This window comes from Silene latifolia, chromosome 2 (genome assembly GCF_048544455.1).
Source record: "Silene latifolia isolate original U9 population chromosome 2, ASM4854445v1, whole genome shotgun sequence".
In the NCBI taxonomy this organism is placed as follows: Eukaryota; Viridiplantae; Streptophyta; class Magnoliopsida; order Caryophyllales; family Caryophyllaceae; genus Silene; species Silene latifolia.
The window spans coordinates 15,425,348-15,444,856 of record NC_133527.1 but is presented as its reverse complement, the minus strand read 5'-3'; positions in this window follow the sequence as shown (position 1 = coordinate 15,444,856).

The window sequence follows — 19,509 nt, the reverse complement described above, 5'->3', positions numbered from 1 at the left end:
CACACACAACATCACAGCTGTCAGAACACCACAACCGTCACAACACGACCACACCAACAACGTCACCATAACACCCAACCTCTGATGATCAGCAGATAACAACAATTATAAAACATATGCAATCTCAATCAATTAACAGTAGTGAGTAGGAGAAACCCTACCTTTTTCGCAATCCGCTTACGCTGCAATCGACCATACAAATGCATAACAATTACCACATCGTCACCTACAACAACAATCATATAATTCTAATCACTAACTGCAAAACCGCATTTCCCCCAATTCAATGAATAAAGACAAACCCTGGAATTAATCATCAACAACATAGGGATAAAGACTTACCGGCGAAAGAATGAAAGATTGAACGCAAGGACTAGGACGATTGCACACACAGTGGAGGATTAGGGAGTGATTAGAGTAATCGTAAAATGATTAGGGTTGTAAATGACGTTTAAAAATTGACTTTCAATATTAAATAACCCCAAACACTCCCGCATCAAACCGCTGAAATATTACTTCGCCAGACCAGATACTCGGTCGAGTAAAGTGTATACTCGGCCGAGTATCCTCTACTCGGTCGAGTATTCATCGGCAGAACCCAAACAGACTACACTCTTGACACTACTTGGCAGAGTAGGCTATACTCGGTCGAGTACTTAGCTTATAAAAATCCGTAGTATTACAGTCTTCCCCCCTTAAAAGAACTTCGTCTCCGAATTTCCAACCCAACCTATAAAACATGGACACCTAACACTAACTCCACCAACCACTCTTCCTTCCACAACATGGCTCACGATATCGTCTTAACTATAGCATAGCCTCCCAATACTAACTCCCTAATACTATCGGATACCCACAACCTAAATGTTGCCGACTCTATCTTAGTTCATAACGCTCATAATATCCTCAATTACCAAGACAATCCACCAAACAAGATCAACTATCAAAACGGAATGTTACACTCTCAACACCAGTAACCCCAACAACGGGCTCCCCACGCTTCTCATCGGCCCTCTCGGCCCTAACAGTCTCCTCAGGGGTCCCTCCTCCTCGGAAGCATCATCCACTATCGTGGCAGGTGCACTAACCGGAGTGCTAACCGGCCCCGTCCCAAACAACTCCTCGAAAGTCGCCGCAAAGGACCCAGCCTGTCCCCAACACTCTCCTGCAAACAAAGAACGTCAGCCGAAATTTCGGCATTACTGATACCCGTCGTAAGGTGTCAAAAATAATATTTATAATTCCAACTACAACTATAGATAGCGGTAGCAGGGTCGAACCACAGAGAGGCAGATGCAATTATTAGTTGTCTAATTCTAGTCTAAGTAACAAAGGTATGTGGGGGTTTGTTTGAGTTGGTCTATAACTAATGAGCAATAAACTAAAGAAATGGATAAAAATAAATATTAAAAGGGTGCTAAGATGGTCGGTTCACTATAGTTTCGGCGGCAGTATACTAGGTAGGTCTAAAACAATCACGTGAGACGGGAAAATAAGAAGTCCTCTCGGTCCATTCTTAACAGGTAGCATATTTCGATCTAGCGACAGGTCCCTAATATCACTAGTACTGACTCTCGTCTTGAAAAGTGACTAAAACCTAAACTTTACCTATCTTTCGATGTTAGCATAGTTTATTCATTTTAATTGGTAGTCTAACAACTTTCCCTATCTTTCGATCTAATGGGTCGGTCATATACTAAGCATTTAACTAGTCGCATGCATTCGATTCGTCAAATATAGCAATTAAATTAATTAAAACGAAACAAAACTCACGAGGCCAGTCGATCGACCAGGTAACCCAGTCGATCGACCGGCACGCGATTTCAGGTCTTCCTAATTCTAATGCCGCCTAACCTACAGGTTCCCTACATCCTAGCACAATGAATTTAGCTACTCATACTAGGAATAATAACAATAATAAAATTGACTAATAAAACAATAGAATTCATGATTGAAATTACTAAATAAACAATTAACATAAAACAATAATTTGGCTTCGGGAAAACTACTCTAGCAATTTCTAATCTATGAAGGAATAGAGTAATGAAACTGAAATAAGAGCAGGAGGATACCGAATGGAAGCAGGAATAAAGATCAAAACCGAATGCGAAAGTAACTTTTATTGAAGGAAATTATTCTAAAACTAAAGAACCCTAAAATTTGATGATGAAAACTGAATTATAACTTGATAAAAACTGAATAATGTTAGGTTATGTTATATAGGAATATAACGTAACACTTATTCCTAAACCTAATATAAAATGGGCTTTGGAATTCTCGATCTTTTAATTCACGTCAGAATTAACGGCTGGTCGATCGACCACTATGACCGGTCGATCGACTGACCTGCGCTGAACAGTGGCTTCTGTAAGTCGTGCTCTGGTCGATCGACCATAGGCATCAGTCGATCGACCACTATAGCTGGTAGTTCGCTTCTAATTCTTCATAAAGTTGTCTTTCAGGCCTCAAAATGCACACGAAGCTCGTTTCCCGAGTAAATACTTCATGGCAAATGCAATGCAAGGTACTCGGGGACGGATTCGGCTCGATTTCTACTCATTTCCGCATAAATATGCAATATTACATAAAAATACGAAAGTAGACGAAATGGGGCAAATAGTAGCATAAACTACATAAATAAGCTCTGAAATGCGTGTAAAATAAGGCGTAAAACAACATATTTAGGACACGCATCAACCTTCCCCAAACAAAACCCTTGCTTGTCCCCAAGCAAGAACTAGACTCGATCTTAAAACCTAATGGAACGAGTTCAATCTCAGAGCGAAATGCAAACCGAATAGCCTAAACCAATTTAATGCAATAACTAACAATCAATTAGCAATATGAATCATGCAAACGAGTTATGTAGTCGTTCAAAATTGATGAACCGTCAACTATAGAGACTTATCAAATCGGACTCTCACGGGTCGCTCATATCACTCAATTAATACAGGTGAATATATGTAAAGATAGAAAGAAGTAATTTGTAATGACTCTCACCTAACTACGACCTATAAGAACATGCCTGCAATCTAATATGAAAATGATCTCTACAACCGTACATATGTATTCCAACCAAACAGATGACCATGACACATGCCGAGGTATATATGGATATGTGAGGTAATGGGTAAGAAGAGGCAAAATAATTATGGGAATGTAAAGGTATAGGTGATCAAGCTAGTACCTAAACAAAACCATATGACAACATCCAACTTCTTGCTCATACAACAATAAAACCGGTGCTAATTAGAAGCACAAATCTCGCAATCTCCATAATAAGTCAACTCCCAAATGATCATAATAAAGCATGGGAGTGTAAATCACCAACTCGTAACAAATGTAGCATGTGATTTTTTTTCTCGATTTTTCTTTTTCTCGGGCTCCAGTCGATAGACCAAGATGGCCAGTCGATCGACCGCCCTCTACAGTACAACACACATTTCTTTTTTTCTTTTTTTCTTTTTTCTTTCGAATCATTTTTCTTCTCTTTTTTTTCTTTTCTTTCCTTTTTTCATCTTCCCAACATCATCTCAAAATGAGCATATAACCAAACCGCAATAAACACATTCCTTCCAATGTTTGGGAACAAACCTCTGGTTGTTAAACCATGGTCTGAAACTGCCTCTATGGCTAAGGACCCTGTCAAGGCTGTACCAATTTGGCTTCGTTTGTGTGGATTGGGACTTAAATTCTGGGGGGCGTCTAGTCTGGAGAAAATTGCGTCTCTTATTGGTAAATTTATGCGTGTTGATGCTTCTACCATGGATAAGACCAAAATTGGATATGCTCGACTTATGGTGGAGGTTGAAATAGGGCAGGATTTCCCGGATAGAATTTATTTTAAGGATGAAAAGGGGGTAGATGTCAGTGTTGGTGTGGAATATGAGTGGAAACCAGTAAGCTGTGGAGCCTATAAAGGGATTGGTCACACTAAAGAGGATTGCATTAAGAAGGCTGCTGCACCACGTATAACTCAGGTGTGGAGGCCTGTGGTGAAAGCCCCTAGGCCTGTGGTTCCTCCTACACAGCTTCCTGTACCAGTGGTGCCAGTCCCTGAGACTCCTTTTGGTGGTCCTACTCAGCATGACTCGTCCATGATACCTATTGTTAGCCCTATTCTTCAGGTCACTAGACAGGAACTGGTGAGCAATCCTTCTCTCAGTCCTGGCAAAACTTATGATGAGGCTGTGTCTCCATCTAAGGATAAGGGGAAGAGTACTGATCATGTGACTGGGGAAGGTGGAGAATCGTCTTCTAGTGTTAATGGATAAAGTAGGTTTTTGGAATGTTCGTGGAATGAATAACCCAAATAAACAGCTAGATATTAAGAGATTTTTATATCAGAATAAGGTTGGTTTATTTGGTTTAGTTGAAACTAAAATAAAAGAGCATGACTTCCTAAATGTTCTGCATAGATTACGTCATTATTGGGAGGGAGTTAATAATAATAGTCATCATCCTGGAGGACGAGTTTGGTTAATGTGGCATCCACAGTTATTCTCTATTCAGCTTCTTGCTAGTTCAGATCAACACATTACTGTTGAGGCTACTGAGCTTAGCTCTAGAGATTCCTTTTGGTATACTGTGGTTTATGGTTTTAATTCTGAAGGGGAGAGGCAGAGTTTATGGAGCCATCTCAATACTCTTAAAGATACTTGTTCTAAACCTTGGTGCATATGTGGTGATTTTAATTCTTTACTTAACTACAATGAGAGGCTTGGGAGTGATGTGACTTGGAATGAAATGAGAGACTTTAGGCAGTGTGTGAGTTATTGTGAAGTTAATGATATTCAGGCTTATGGTTCCTTCTTTACTTGGAACAATAAGCAAGATCCCTCCACTAGGGTGTTCTCTAGAATTGACAGATTCATGGTTAACATTGACTGGATGCTACTTTATCCTGATAGTAAGGCTTATTTCATGAATGAGGGCAATTTTGATCACTGCCCCTGCATTGTTTCTAGGAAACCTGATACCCCTTCTAGGAAACCTAGCTTCAGATACTTTAACATGTGGAGTCTTGACCCTCAGTTTAAAGATATTATTCAACAAGAGTGGAATAAGAATGTGGTGGGAGTCAAAATGTATCAAGTGGTTACTAAGCTTAGAAATTTGAAGAAACCACTAAAGCTTCTTAATAAGAATAAGTTTTCTGATGTGGAACGTACTGCTGATATGGCTAGAATTGTGTTGGATGATTTGCAGTCCCAGCTCCATCAGCACCCTCATGATACTCAGATCAGTCTTGCTGAAAGAGAGGCTGCTGCTTCTTATGCCATTTTACAGAATGCAAAATATAGCTATTTGAAACAGAAATCCAAAGCTGATTGGTTGCAAGGGGTGATGAAAACTCCAGATTTTTCCACAGTCAGATAAAACAGAGACAAATTCAGAACAAAGTTTTTCAGATTAAAGATGTTCATGGGAATCTTCATCAGGATCCTCAAGACATTGAGAGTGCCTTCTTGGAGTATTATGTAGACCTTTTGGGGACTAGCAAGACTACTACTAAAGTTCATAAAGCCACTGTTAGATCTGGTAAAGTAGTTTATGCTTCCTTGGCTAACATACTTTTACAGCCTGTTACTTCTGAGGAAATTAGGGATTCCTTCTTCTCTATTCCAGCTTCTAAAAGTCCTGGTCCAGATGGTTTTAATAGTCAGTTCTTTAATGACTCTTGGGACTTGGTGGGACCTGGAATTTGTGATGCCATTAAGGACTTTTTTTCTACTGGCAAACTACTTAAACAACTCAATACTACCAATATTACTCTTATTCCCAAAGTCAGTAACCCTACAAGTGTCCTTGAATTCAGACCTATAGCTTGTTGCAATACTACTTACAAATGTATTGCTAAACTCCTTTGCAACAGACTGGGAAGTGTCTTGCCTGATCTTGTGAGTGTTAATCAAGGGGGCTTCATTAAAGGTAGAAATATTGTTGAGAATGTCCTTATTTGTCAAGACCTTGTGAGGTTATATAATAGGAAAGCTGCCTCCCCTAGGTGCCTTGTCAATATTGATTTGAGGAAGGCTTATGATAGTGTTGAGTGGGACTTCCTTTATTAGATGCTCCATCATCTTAAGTTTCCTGATCAGTTCATTGGGTGGATTATGAGTTGTGTCTCTTCTCCTACATATTCCTTGACTCTTAATGGAAATTCTTTTGGTTTTTTCAAAGGTAAACGTGGACTTAGACAAGGTGATCCTCTTTCCCCACTCCTCTTTAATATTTTTATGGAGTATCTTTCCAGGATTCTCAATGTTGTAGGGCAACAAGATGATTTTAGATTTCACCCATTGTGTGGTCATTTGAGATTGAATCATCTCTTATTTGCTGATGACCTCCTTCTCTTCTCCAAAGGCACTGATAATTCTATTATGTGGATCCTAAGGGCTTTTGCTACTTTCTCAGCTGCCCCTGGTTTAAGTCTTAACAAAGAGAAGACTGAAATTTACTTTAATGGTGTTCAACCTCAGACTGTGGAGGATATTTTGCAGATTTCTGGGTTTAAAAAGGAAACCCTTCCCTTCAAGTATCTGGGGGTACCTATCTCGTCTAAGAAGCTCACTAAAGCTGAGGGGAGGAAACTTATGGATAAGATTACTGCTAGGATTAGATCTTGGGGGGCTAATCATCTGTCTTATGCTGGTAGACTTATATTGGTCACCTCAGTTCTACAGTCCTTGCATTCTTATTGGTCTACTATCTTTTTAATTCCTAATGGCATAATGAATAGAATTGACAGTCTTTATAGGAACTTATTATGGGGGGGCAAGGACTCTTACTTACGTGCTCCTGCAGTGAGTTGGGATAAGTGTTGCCTTCCCAAAGCTGAAGGTGGTTTGGGAATCAAGCATTCTAAAAATTGGAACAAGGCTTTGTTAGGAAAGTATGTGTGGTGGATTGCCTCAAAGAAAGATCATTTGTGGGTGAAGTGGGTTTCTCATGTTTATTTGAAGGGTATTCACTGGACCAACTATGATCCCCCATCTGATTGTAGTTGGTCTTGGAAAAAAATTGCACATATTATGGCCATTTTTAGGCCTGCTTACTCTGCTGATTGTTGGCTGGGGAAGCAAGCTGACTATTCTGTTAAAGAGGGGTACAACTGGTTAAGAGGACCTATTTCTGAAGTCAGTTGGTGGAGAGTTTGCTGGAGCTCTATGAATGTTCCTAAAGCTTCCTTTATCTATTGGTCTGCTGTACTAGGCAGGTTACTCACTAAAGATCGTCTTGCTCGTATGGGTGGTGTCTCTGATCTTAGATGTTTTCTCTGTGCCAGTCATGATGAATCTCATGACCATCTCTTTTTTTACTGTTGTTACTCTTCCAGATGTGTGCATCTACTGCAATATAAGCTTCAATTTTCATTTGATCCTCGTGGTCTTGTCAGCTGGTATAAAAGAGGGAGAAAGAATAGCCTTTTGGTGAGAAGGGTCACTTGTGCTTGTTATATTCAACTGGTATATCTTTTTTGGCAGGAGAGGAACAAAGCAAGATTGTACTTCAAAGTCACCCAACCTGGCATTATTGTTACTCAAGGAATTCAGTCAGTTTGTACTCGGTTTAGAACAAGAAACAAGTCTGCTATTACTAGAGATGATGAAGCGTGGATTCAACATTTGACACAATAGATTGATAGGTTGTTTGTAGGACAGTTCTGATTATACTAGCTAGATACTAGTTTGTACTCAGTCACATATACGTACTTTTTGTACTCCTTGTTGATGATTAATATACTTAACCTTTCCCAAAAAAAAAATTAAACACATTCCCAAAAACTAAGACTACTAGCTTGACAAAGGCAGGCTAAATATAGGATGTAGTAAAGGGACAAAAGGCTAAATTTGGCTATGAGGGGTTCATGGGCAAAATAAGAAAGGGAAACCTTTACCACATGTGTCAACAAACCACAAACCGAATGCATACAGATATTAAGCAGATTAAGTTCATATTTATGCAAATTAATATGACATGTCTCATAAGGAGTACTACTCACATTCCTAAATAAACTGGTCATGAATGACACCAGTTATAGGCTCTAAACCTCAGAAATATAAGTAGTTTGCCAAAAATCTAAGTCAAGTTTCAAACTCAGCAAGATATTTAACGAAAACTCGTAGATATGCAAATTATTCTACTAATAACATGTCAATTAGCAAGGCTTAGGCATAAACAGATGAAAATGCAATGTCTTCATTGAAATACTACCGTTCCGACTCGACCTATATGCTAAAATAAACAATGCAAACTGAAATAATAAACGTGAAACAGAAATGCAATAAAACATGTGAATGCAATGCAAAACCCTTCCCCAAACCAAATCACACAATGTCCCCATTGTGCAAAATCATGTATAAAGAAGCAAAAGGAAATGGGATTTTGCGATAAATAACGAAATAAGACATAAAGTGAAACTCGGAAACTCACAAGACTTTAAGCGCAGCAAAAGGAAACCTCCTCAAACCAGCGTGAGCTAGGAGGTTTCAGTAGCAAGCAGTGCTACCAATAAGTACCTGAAAAGACAAACAATACCACGCGTAATTCCGAGAAAGCAAAATTAGGACTGTAAAATTATGTGCAAAAATGAGAAAACGGAAGAAAACAGAAATTAAGCGGAGAATAAAGTAGAGAAAAGACTCCTTCAATTCCGCAAATCGACCAAACACAGCAGGGGAATGATCGAAAACAGGTACATCAGCACTGGGCGGTCGATCGACCAAATCACCCAGTCGATCGACCAGGATGAACAGAATGCAAGCTCCTGAATCAGAGCGCTCGATCGATCGACCATACTTGCTACGATCGATCAAATACCTCTTTGTAACTTTATGATTTCTTCAATTAACTCAATAAATTGAGCAAACATGGTCTATAAACCTCCAAACATACATAATAACGCGCCCAAAAATTGCGTGAAACCCAAAGTAATAGTCTAAAGGTCTAAAAATCCTAAACAAACTTAAAAGAGCGAAGTCTCGCGCACACAAAAGAAATATAAAGAAAGTCCAACAAAAAGCGATAAAAAGAATGTTTTTGAGAAAGCATTTTATCAACTAATAGTTGATCAAGAACGGCCACGGAATGGCCCACTTGCTCGGCTTCTGGCTACACGAGGTAGCCTAAACAGTGCTCATCTTCTCAGCTGCACTCATCTCAACTCCAACATCCACAGAACTTAACGGATCAACAGCTCGGATATCTTCCCAATCAATGACCTCGTCTGGCTCCTCAGAATCCAAATCATATTCCGTCACTTTGACTGGCTCATCATCAGGCTCCTCAGAATCCAAATCATATTCCGTCACTTTGACTGGCTCATCATCAGGCTCCTCATCAGTGCCATAGCTAAGACATCCTAAGCCGCCTCTTGAAACGATTGGCTCCTTCACAGCTGGAGCAACATGCAGCTCTTCCTTCCCCAAACCAGCTCCTGCAATATCTAAAACAGACGAATCTTCCTCCAATTTTCTCCCAATCTGGGGTGGAGATGTTACAACAGGAATAGGCATAGAGGCAGGTATGTCAGAAAGCACAAAATAGGATTTCTTCTCAGAAATCGTATTACAAGTGACTGGCCACATAGGATCTTTCTTCTTAGCGGGCTGGGCAAAAACGATGGACTGTTTCCCTACTTTAAAAGTCAACGTTCCTGAACTAACATCTATAACTGCACCAGTAGTGTGTAGAAATGGTCTACCCAAAATGATAGGAATATGAGCATCCTCGGGTATATCTAGTACAACGAAGTCAACAGGGAAGAAAAACTTTCCTATTTGCACAGGAATGTCCTCTAAGACTCCTATAGGCTGGACCGCAGAACGATCAGCCATCTGTACTGTCATGCTAGTAACTGAAAACCTAGTCAATTTCAATTTTCTAGCTAGACTCAAAGGCATAACGCTAATACTGGCTCTTGGGTCACATAATGCCTTCTCAATTGAGAAAGTACGAATGTTGCACGGAACGGAAAAGCTACCTGGGTTAGCTAACTTATGGGGTGCAGTATGGGTCAAATAAGAGCATGACTCTTCAGTTAGTGCGACAGTTTGCACATTATCAAGTGACTTCTTTTTGGACAAAAGCTGCTTCATAAATTTCGTGTAAGCAGGCACTTGATTAACTAATTCAAGGAAAGGAACTTGTACATTTAAGCTACGAATAACATTTTTAAACTTATTAAATGATACCTGTTTCTTTGTCGGCACCAATCTCTCCGGATAAGGGGCTTCAAGAAGCAACTTAGCCCTCTCCTCTAAATCTCTCATGCCGGCGTCGGTAGATTTAGGCTGAAAATCCACTACCTTGTCCTTGTTATAGCTTGAACCCTCTTCAGACAGTCTTAAAAATGAACCATTAATCGACATTGGGTCATACTTTGGAACCGGGACTGACCCATCAGCACTCGGGTCTTGCCTCGATATTTTCGGAGTCGTCGTACCCCGAAATAAGTGGTCCCTCAAGTTGTTAGGCATTGGAGGACGAAAATGTTGGGAAATGTGTCCTCAACAATAGTGCGATCATATGATTTAAAATCATTATTAAATCTCATTTTAAAGAATACAATTGGGAAGTAATGTTGTTACTGTCAACTGGTCAACATATATCGGTAATGATTGGCTGACTAGAGTTTGACATTACTGTCGTGTGACGGTGGTGATCAGTTGACCCCCTAGGTCATACCTAAAGGGCAATACTCTTAATTGATTATTTAATTAATCGTATAATGTTGCGAGTTAATTAAATTACTTGAAAATTGACGGACGATTTTGGAAGTAAAATTTACGTATCAAATTGAAATGTGATTAAATGAGATACGGTCTGAGTAATTGAATTGTATCATTACTCGGATGAAATAATTGTTTAATGTAACAATTAAATTTGAATGAATTGTTATAAATACAATCGGTTGTAATTTATAAATGGTAAAATATTTTGGCACAAGTAATTATGAAATTACTAAGTCGATTTCTGTATGTGACGTATTTTTAATAATACGTTGATTTTTAATATGTTAAAAATACATAACAAATTTATATCACATATGACATGTGACATATTGACAATTGACAAAAATAATATGGAATCCATATTACCAAGTGGGCCGAAATTTAGAGGGTTTATGAGCTAATTATATGTTGATTGTAATTAGTGGAAGACATGATGATTACACTAGTCACTAGCCATGCAAGCCTATTGTTCATTGTGAAGAACAATTTTTTCATGCATTGGCTCTTCTAAAGCCCTCCTCTTACACGGTTTAGGGAAGACAAAACCCATGATGGTTTTCTCATATTTTTACCTAATAATATACAAAATGTTTTGTATCTTCATTCATTCACTTGCTCATCCAAAAATTAGTATTCTAGAGAGATAAAAAGCTCTCTACTTCTCCCTCCATTAAACCGAAATATATAAGTGTTTTATAAATATTTTGGTTCAATTTTCTACCTAATTAATATTATACTAGTTTTTGTAATATTAATTAAATTAAGAGAAGCCTTGGGTATAAAGCTTGGGGACAGATCTTATACTTAGATCTTGTTCATCCATAAGGGAAAAGCTCAAGAACAAGAGAGAAAGGTGATCTCTCTTGTGCCCAATATAACCGAAATATTGAATGTAAGGACATGATTTCTCCTCTATTATATTATTTGTTTGCATGCATAAAATCCGTTTTAATTTTATGACAATTTTTTTAGACATATATGAGTATGTTAAATATGTATATGAATCTACATTTCCTTCAATTGGTATCAGAGCCACGGTTGTTTGCATGCAAATTGGTTAAAAGTTTTTCCGAGTTATAAGAATAACAAATAAAACTTGTAAAATTTGTGTTATTATGATATATCACGAAATTATTACATGCATGTTAATATTTCTGGTCCTAAAATGTTTTAGGATATTTTGGTTAATTTTTCGGATTTTTATTGTTCATAATTTACAATAATGGCATTTAAATGTGATTTTATGAGTAAAAATGTCATTTTTGGTCTAAAATTAGCTATACTTCGAATTTTCACTTGGTTTTTTGATATGTTGTTACATATATTATTTTGAGATAACCTGTAAATTTTCATAATTTTTGGACTTGTTATGCTCGAAAATGGATTTTTCATTTTTAATTCGGATTTAAAGTGAAAAATAGGTTAATATGAGTTAAATTTCGAATCTGGTCATAGAAATTTTATATGTTGTCACATGAAATTTTACAAGATGTGTGTAAAATTATTGGCCATAAAGAAGTCCTTATGCATGATTTATGGATTTTTGAAGAAAAATAGCATAAATAGTGACATTATTAGTTGAAAATTAATAAAACATAATCTATGACTTAAGAAAAACGTCTAATGTTGCATTTTATTATATTTTTCAGATCTAAAAATGAAAAGTTAATGAAAATAATTTTTCCATGTTTTTATGATTATTTTATTAAAAAGTCGATAAACCGCAACATTGTTTTTCCGGAAAAATTTCGAAATTTTTAACCTAAGATTTTGAACATTATGAGTGTCATGGAAATTTTCCAGAATGTTCATGAGTTTAAATTTCAAATTTTGAATTTATTTGAAATTTTGTGATTTATTTGAAGTCTAATGGCTTGTTTTTGTAATTTTTGGTCCATTTATGAACAATTATGTAAATATGGGTTAATTATGGTCAAATTATTAGTGAAGACTATATTTTGAGTCCTAAGAGGTTAGGGTAATTAACTTATGCATAAATATGAGTTTATGTGTTTTTGTGATTATAAAATGTTGAAATCACGCAAATCCGTAAAAACCGAGTAATATATGATATTGGCTATTAAAGGCGATTTAGCATAAAAATTGAGCATGTTCATACATATTATAATGCTGCATTTTTCTTTATGATTGTCATAATTTTAGTTTATGTAATTTTGAATTATGTAATTTACTTAGTATGGCCTTAGATTTTAATTGGTATTTCCCGAAATGTATGGAAATATCGATTCGGTTGTAATTTTTATTGTGATATCGTATCACCGTTTTGTAATTTAATAGATTTATTTTTATTTTAGTTACAAATGTATAATAGGAAATTATGTATTTTTATTGTAATTTTATTCATTCCGGAGTTCCCAAAGACGGATTTCTTCAAGAATGGCGATACATAAAGACGGTGTTACCTCGAGATGCATGCCACAACCGAAGTTCAAGGGACCAATGGAGTTGGTTTCCGAATATGTAATAGTTAAAGAGTTTTTCTATTTTAGGAAAGGCCATACTAGGATTTATTTACTTTAATGCTTGCATTTTATTTATATGTCACATGCATCGCTAAATCGCCATAACTAAACATGCATTGTCTTTTTATCGAGTTTATCGACCGTGTCAATTAAAATTATCGTAGTTCACCGCTTTAGTTCACTTAAAACGTGATAGATAATAAATTGACACGACCTCTCGCTAAAACAATTAATTGAGACATAGCCTTACCAAATAGTAGAAACCATGAAAACCTATTTCGTGAGGGAGTGCACTCGGCCCTACCGGGGTACAAACCTTGTTACATAGGGGAAGTGGGTGATAAATGTTAATCCACCGAATTCATGTTGATGAGGGTTTCATCGGCCATACCGTGCCCAAGTTGATGTGGATTTGGATCATGGACACAGTTATTCGAAATTTGGATTGAGCTCAACGGAAGTATTCGCGACCGTAGTTGCATGTGTTCCGGGCTATAGATAATTATTAAAGTAATTTTATCGACCAAGAGTTCTAAAAGTAGAATCGATTAAAGCGTTAATCCACCGAGTTATATTGATAAGGGTTTCATTGGCCATACCGTGCCTAAGTCGATATGAATTTGGGTCTTGGAATCATTTATCATAGTTGGGTAGAGGTCACTATGTAAATGCTATACTTGTTTACAAGTATTAATAAAACGATAAATGTTAAGTTTTCCACTATTCCGTTGTTATTATTGTTCTATTTCTTTACCACAATTCATATACGATATCATTTCGTTTTAGATTCAAATCTCCATTAAAATATCGTAACTAAAGACAAATTTGAATTTGCTTCTAAAACCTCAAATGAACCATTGCTAAGGATCTCTTGTAAAGAGTATAGATTAAAGTTATTCATTATCAAACAGGTTTTTGATTCTTGACTAACACTTCTACTTACAATGGATTGTTGTTCATATACTTAAGTGAATTAAGTACCTTGAAGCAATAAATTGTTTTGGTAATTAGATTTGTAAGAATTCGTAATTGACCAAAATAATGCAACCACTTCAATGAAAGTTTTAAGACTAAAACGAACAAATCAAGATTAATCTTCATGAATTCAATTTTGCTTCTCAAAGCAAAGACTCATTGAAATGAGTGGGAGCATTCACTTAAACCGTTAAGATGAGGACGAGGTTCAAGAAGTAAAGATTATAATGGAGTTGATACAAGGTAATGTTAAAGGTAAAGTTGTTGAGAATGACGATACTAAACCTATCAATCCCGACCGATAAAATTTCCATTGTCTTAAATGTTAGACACGAGAAAGGAAACTACCCCAAATTATTGAAGAATCAACAAATTAGTTGTGGGACATCTAATAGGATTTTCTTCTTTAAATGTTTATATGATTGACATAAATTTTGCTAGTACCACTTCGTCAATATTAGAACCGGTGGTGGTTTACATCGTTGTACTTGATACATAGAATGATTAGAATATGACGACTAGCATCAATGATGTCGAGAGATAGAGTCATTGTATACTCAATCTAGTTTTCGGGTTTGGAGTTGTACTTAATTGTGACTATTAAGTACATAAACTCTAAATAAGAATACATACTTGTTAAGATACAAAAGAGGTTTCACTTTTGTGACCCTTTACACCACGATTTGATATATGGCTAGCCCATTATCAAGGTGATAATATTCTAAACCAAACTAGAATGATATATCATGTAGATGATGTAAGGTTCAAATTGGTAACCCAAAGATTAAACCTTAAATTTTGGAATGATGAACGCAAAGAGTTATCGAGTACTCTTGAAACCATTAGATTGTTAATGGTATATGCGTATCTTGTATTCAAAGCAAGATGTCTCATGCCTTTTGGTTGAAAAGGAAATCGAGGTTGTATATCATCGATCCAAAATAGGTTGATCATTTTCTTTTACCAACAATTTAAGTTGACGCTAATATGTTCACTTAATAAGGTAAATAGAGAAATCTTTGAAGAATTTCAAAGAGTTCAAGGAATCACGATTTAGTCGTGATGGGATTATCAAAGTGAAGACTTTGATGTAAGCCAAAGAAAATGTGATATAGAATCACAAGTTAATCTCTCGTAGCACGCATTATGGAATAATGTGTGATTAGATAAGAAATCAAACGCTATTCGATATGGTTTGGATTTCAATCAAGTTACTTTGAGTTACTTGATCCATTTGGGGATTTTATCATTTTTGTCTAAATTATTTTTTCACTAAATCGAATCATATGAGATATGAAATGGTAAGGGTACCATGGTTGTAAGTTTTTACAAGAAACAAATGCTCATTTTTCCCTTGCAATTATGACGAGTACGACGGGTTTGCGGCTCGTGAAGCTGTCTTTCTAAAATACAAGTTTATTTCTAGAAGACAGAGTGGGAGAAATTATTCAAGAGTCACAAAGATGTTATGTCGCAAGAAACTGGACTTTCTTGACTACATGAGACGTTTTGTGTAAGACGTTGTTTCTTTAAAACCTAGGAGGTTAAATTCGTCACTTGTTAAAGATGATGAATTCATGCTACTTTTGAGAAAGTAAAGAGCTTATAACTTACAAAAGAAATTGTTTGATTCAAGTTGATTACTTCTAGAAGGTAATCAACAAATGACTTACATAAGAGTGTTTAAGTCACAACTCAATACTAAGGCTTAAAACCATGAAAATCCGAAATAAAAAGGCTTGATTAGTTGCAAAGGGTTTTGCACTAATAAAGAGAGATTTCAAGGCTTGATTAGTTGCAAAGGGTTTTGCACTAATAAAGTGAGATTTCAAGGTTGATTGGTTGCAAAGGGTTTTTACACCAATTGAAATGCTTAAGTCTATTTGGATCTTCTTAGGGATTGTGTTTCATTATTATGAAATACATAGCGAGTGAATCTAAAACCCACTTCTTCAATTAGAAGTGATGTATTCAATACATGTCTTGAGTTTTGTAGATTCTTGCAATCCTAAGATAATGTGAAACTTAAGAGAGGGTCTTAAGTAGGACATCAATGAGTTGTAATCAACATTTTATTCATGTGATAAAACATTTCTCGATAAGTCAAGAAGTTGTGTTTATACATGGAGTTTAGTGGGAGTTACGGAAATTTTAATTAGTCCGATATGTGGATGACATATTGATCATTGAGAATGATTTAAGACTTTTGGAGTATTATAATACATCTTTAATATCCGGATCTATGAAGATAAATCCACATGATATTAGCGTCAGTAAGAAGTCTTATGTTGATAAGATTCATGACTAGTTCAATTAAATTGAACATATTTGATTGATTTCGTTTGCTTCCGCTGCCAGATCAATTAAATGAGTAATGATGTATAACACTTCATATACTTTGAGTATGATGAATTGTTTTCAAAATCGAATTTAAGTAATCTTTACCTGGTATGTAAAGATTACCCTTAAGTGCTTGCAGAAGCATTAAGGAAGTAAAGCAAAGTGTTTATGATGCAATTTTGTGTAAGGGTGTTACACAAGTGACAATTGACAATTGAGGTTGCGCATGGTTTCCGACAAAACCATAATCAAAACACATTAGGATGGTTAAGATACCATTGTTGCTATGATAATTAAGAAGTAGATTTTCTAGAATCGTTCTAGGCAATGAAGAACAATGAGAGATATTTATAACGGAAATTGAGTACACTTGCAATCATGAGATGTGCAAGAGGATGAGTCCCGCACACTGTGAAACCAGTGGGAGCTATTCTTAGGCTAAGAGGGCCTATGTCTTGATTGGATCTCGACACGTACTCAGTAAGTTTTGTGATGGAAATATATATACATTACAAAGGAAAACGAGTATGTAGTAAGGTTGAGTAAGGTACAAGAAATTGATAAAACCTACTAACCAAAGCCTTCTCAAAGGCTAAACATGATGAGTCATGTCATTTCAATTGAATTGAAATGAACAACTATGTACAAGATCAAATTAGATTATAGAACATGAAATAGTAATCAGGCATTGACTATTCATGTGTGATAATCGCATTTGTCGTTCGAGTTTTATTTTAAAACTCTTTTATTATACTTTGTTACATCCAAACGGGTTGTAGAGACAATTGAACCCCGTTAAAGTGAACACGGATTAGCATAGTATTCGCCCATAGTCACTTGTATGAGGTGACGTCTCGAAGTGACTAGAGTGTGATGCGATTGATGGCAAGTTCAAGTGTCATACAGTCATGTGAGATGACTAGTCGATCACATAGGCAGATGTTAGGAACACCTTGTCGGGCCTTATGACCGCTTATAGAGTTCTGGCAAATTTATATAGCCTGGTCGTGGCGAGAGTTGCTATAGTATTCTAATGAGTCGATTCTTTTGACTAAAGACTATTTGCCTAAGATGGCACAGTTTCGATTAACTTTGATTTGTGTTACTACGACCTTCGTAAATGGGGTCAAATGGGCATATTTTGGGTTATGATGGCTGTGGCTAGGCGAAGGGAATGAGTGCGATAGGAATTGTCCATCCCCTTGTCGGGGTTATAACAATATCTCGGGGCCACTCGAGGAGTAATGAATCGTAAATGCGTGGCCACGCTCGGAAGGTATCCAGTGGATAAATCCGGTCAATCGCTTATTCTCCGGATCGAGGAAACCACTCTCGATATGATCACTTGCAAGTACGACCCGAAAGACACCTTGCATTGAGTGGGAGATAGTAATAGGACAAGAGAATTGGTGACGCACACTTGTCGAGGACAAGTGGGAGATTGTTGGGAAATGTGTCCTCAACAATAGTGCGATCATATGATTTAAAATCATTATTAAATCTCATTTTAAAGAATACAATTGGGAAGTAATGTTGTTACTGTCAACTGGTCAACATATATCGGTAATGATTGGCTGACTAGAGTTTGACATTACTGTCGTGTGACGGTGGTGATCAGTTGACCCCCTAGGTCATACCTAAAGGGCAATACTCTTAATTGATTATTTAATTAATCGTATAATGTTGCGAGTTAATTAAAGTACTTGAAAATTGACGGACGATTTTGGAAGTAAAATTTACGTATCAAATTGAAATGTGATTAAATGAGATACGGTCTGAGTAATTGAATTGTATCATTACTCGGATGAAATAATTGTTTAATGTAACAATTAAATTTGAATGAATTGTTATAAATACAATCGGTTGTAATTTATAAATGGTTAAATATTTTGGCACAAGTAATTATGAAATTACTAAGTCGATTTTTGTATGTGACGTATTTTTAATAATACGTTGATTTTTAATATGTTAAAAATACATAACAAATTTATATCACATATGACATGTGACATATTGACAATTGACAAAAATAATATGGAATCCATATTACCAAGTGGGCCGAAATTTAGAGGGTTTATGAGCTAATTATATGTTGATTGTAATTAGTGGAAGACATGATGATTACACTAGTCACTAGCCATGCAAGCCTATTGTTCATTGTGAAGAACAATTTTTTCATGCATTGGCTCTTCTAAAGCCCTCCTCTTACACGGTTTAGGGAAGACAAAACCCATGATGGTTTTCTCATATTTTTACCTAATAATATACAAAATGTTTTGTATCTTCATTCATTCACTTGCTCATCCAAAAATTAGTATTCTAGAGAGATAAAAAGCTCTCTACTTCTCCCTCCATTAAACCGAAATATATAAGTGTTTTATAAATATTTTGGTTCAATTTTCTACCTAATTAATATTATACTAGTTTTTGTAATATTAATTAAATTAAGAGAAGCCTTGGGTATAAAGCTTGGGGACAGATCTTATACTTAGATCTTGTTCATCCATAAGGGAAAAGCTTAAGAACAAGAGAGAAAGGTGATCTCTCTTGTGCCCAATATAACCGAAATATTGAATGTAAGGACATGATTTCTCCTCTATTATATTATTTGTTTGCATGCATAAAATCCGTTTTAATTTTATGACAATTTTTTTAGACATATATGAGTATGTTAAATATGTATATGAATCTACATTTCCTTCAGAAAAGGTTCATGATCAGCAGCGCTGTCGGTCGATCGACCATGTTGGTCAGTCAATCGACTGACTTCTACAGAACCAGAAGCTACTGTATCTCGCGGACTGGTCGATCGACTGGTTATGTCAGTCGATCGACTGACATACCTGGTAATCGTCTTTTTCTTTCCACTGTTCGTTATAGCCTTCTTCTTACTCGGTTCCGCCTCATATTTTTCAGCAATGTCCTCGACCATAGCGAGCCCATCAAGGGTAGACCCACTCCTCAAAGTGATAGCA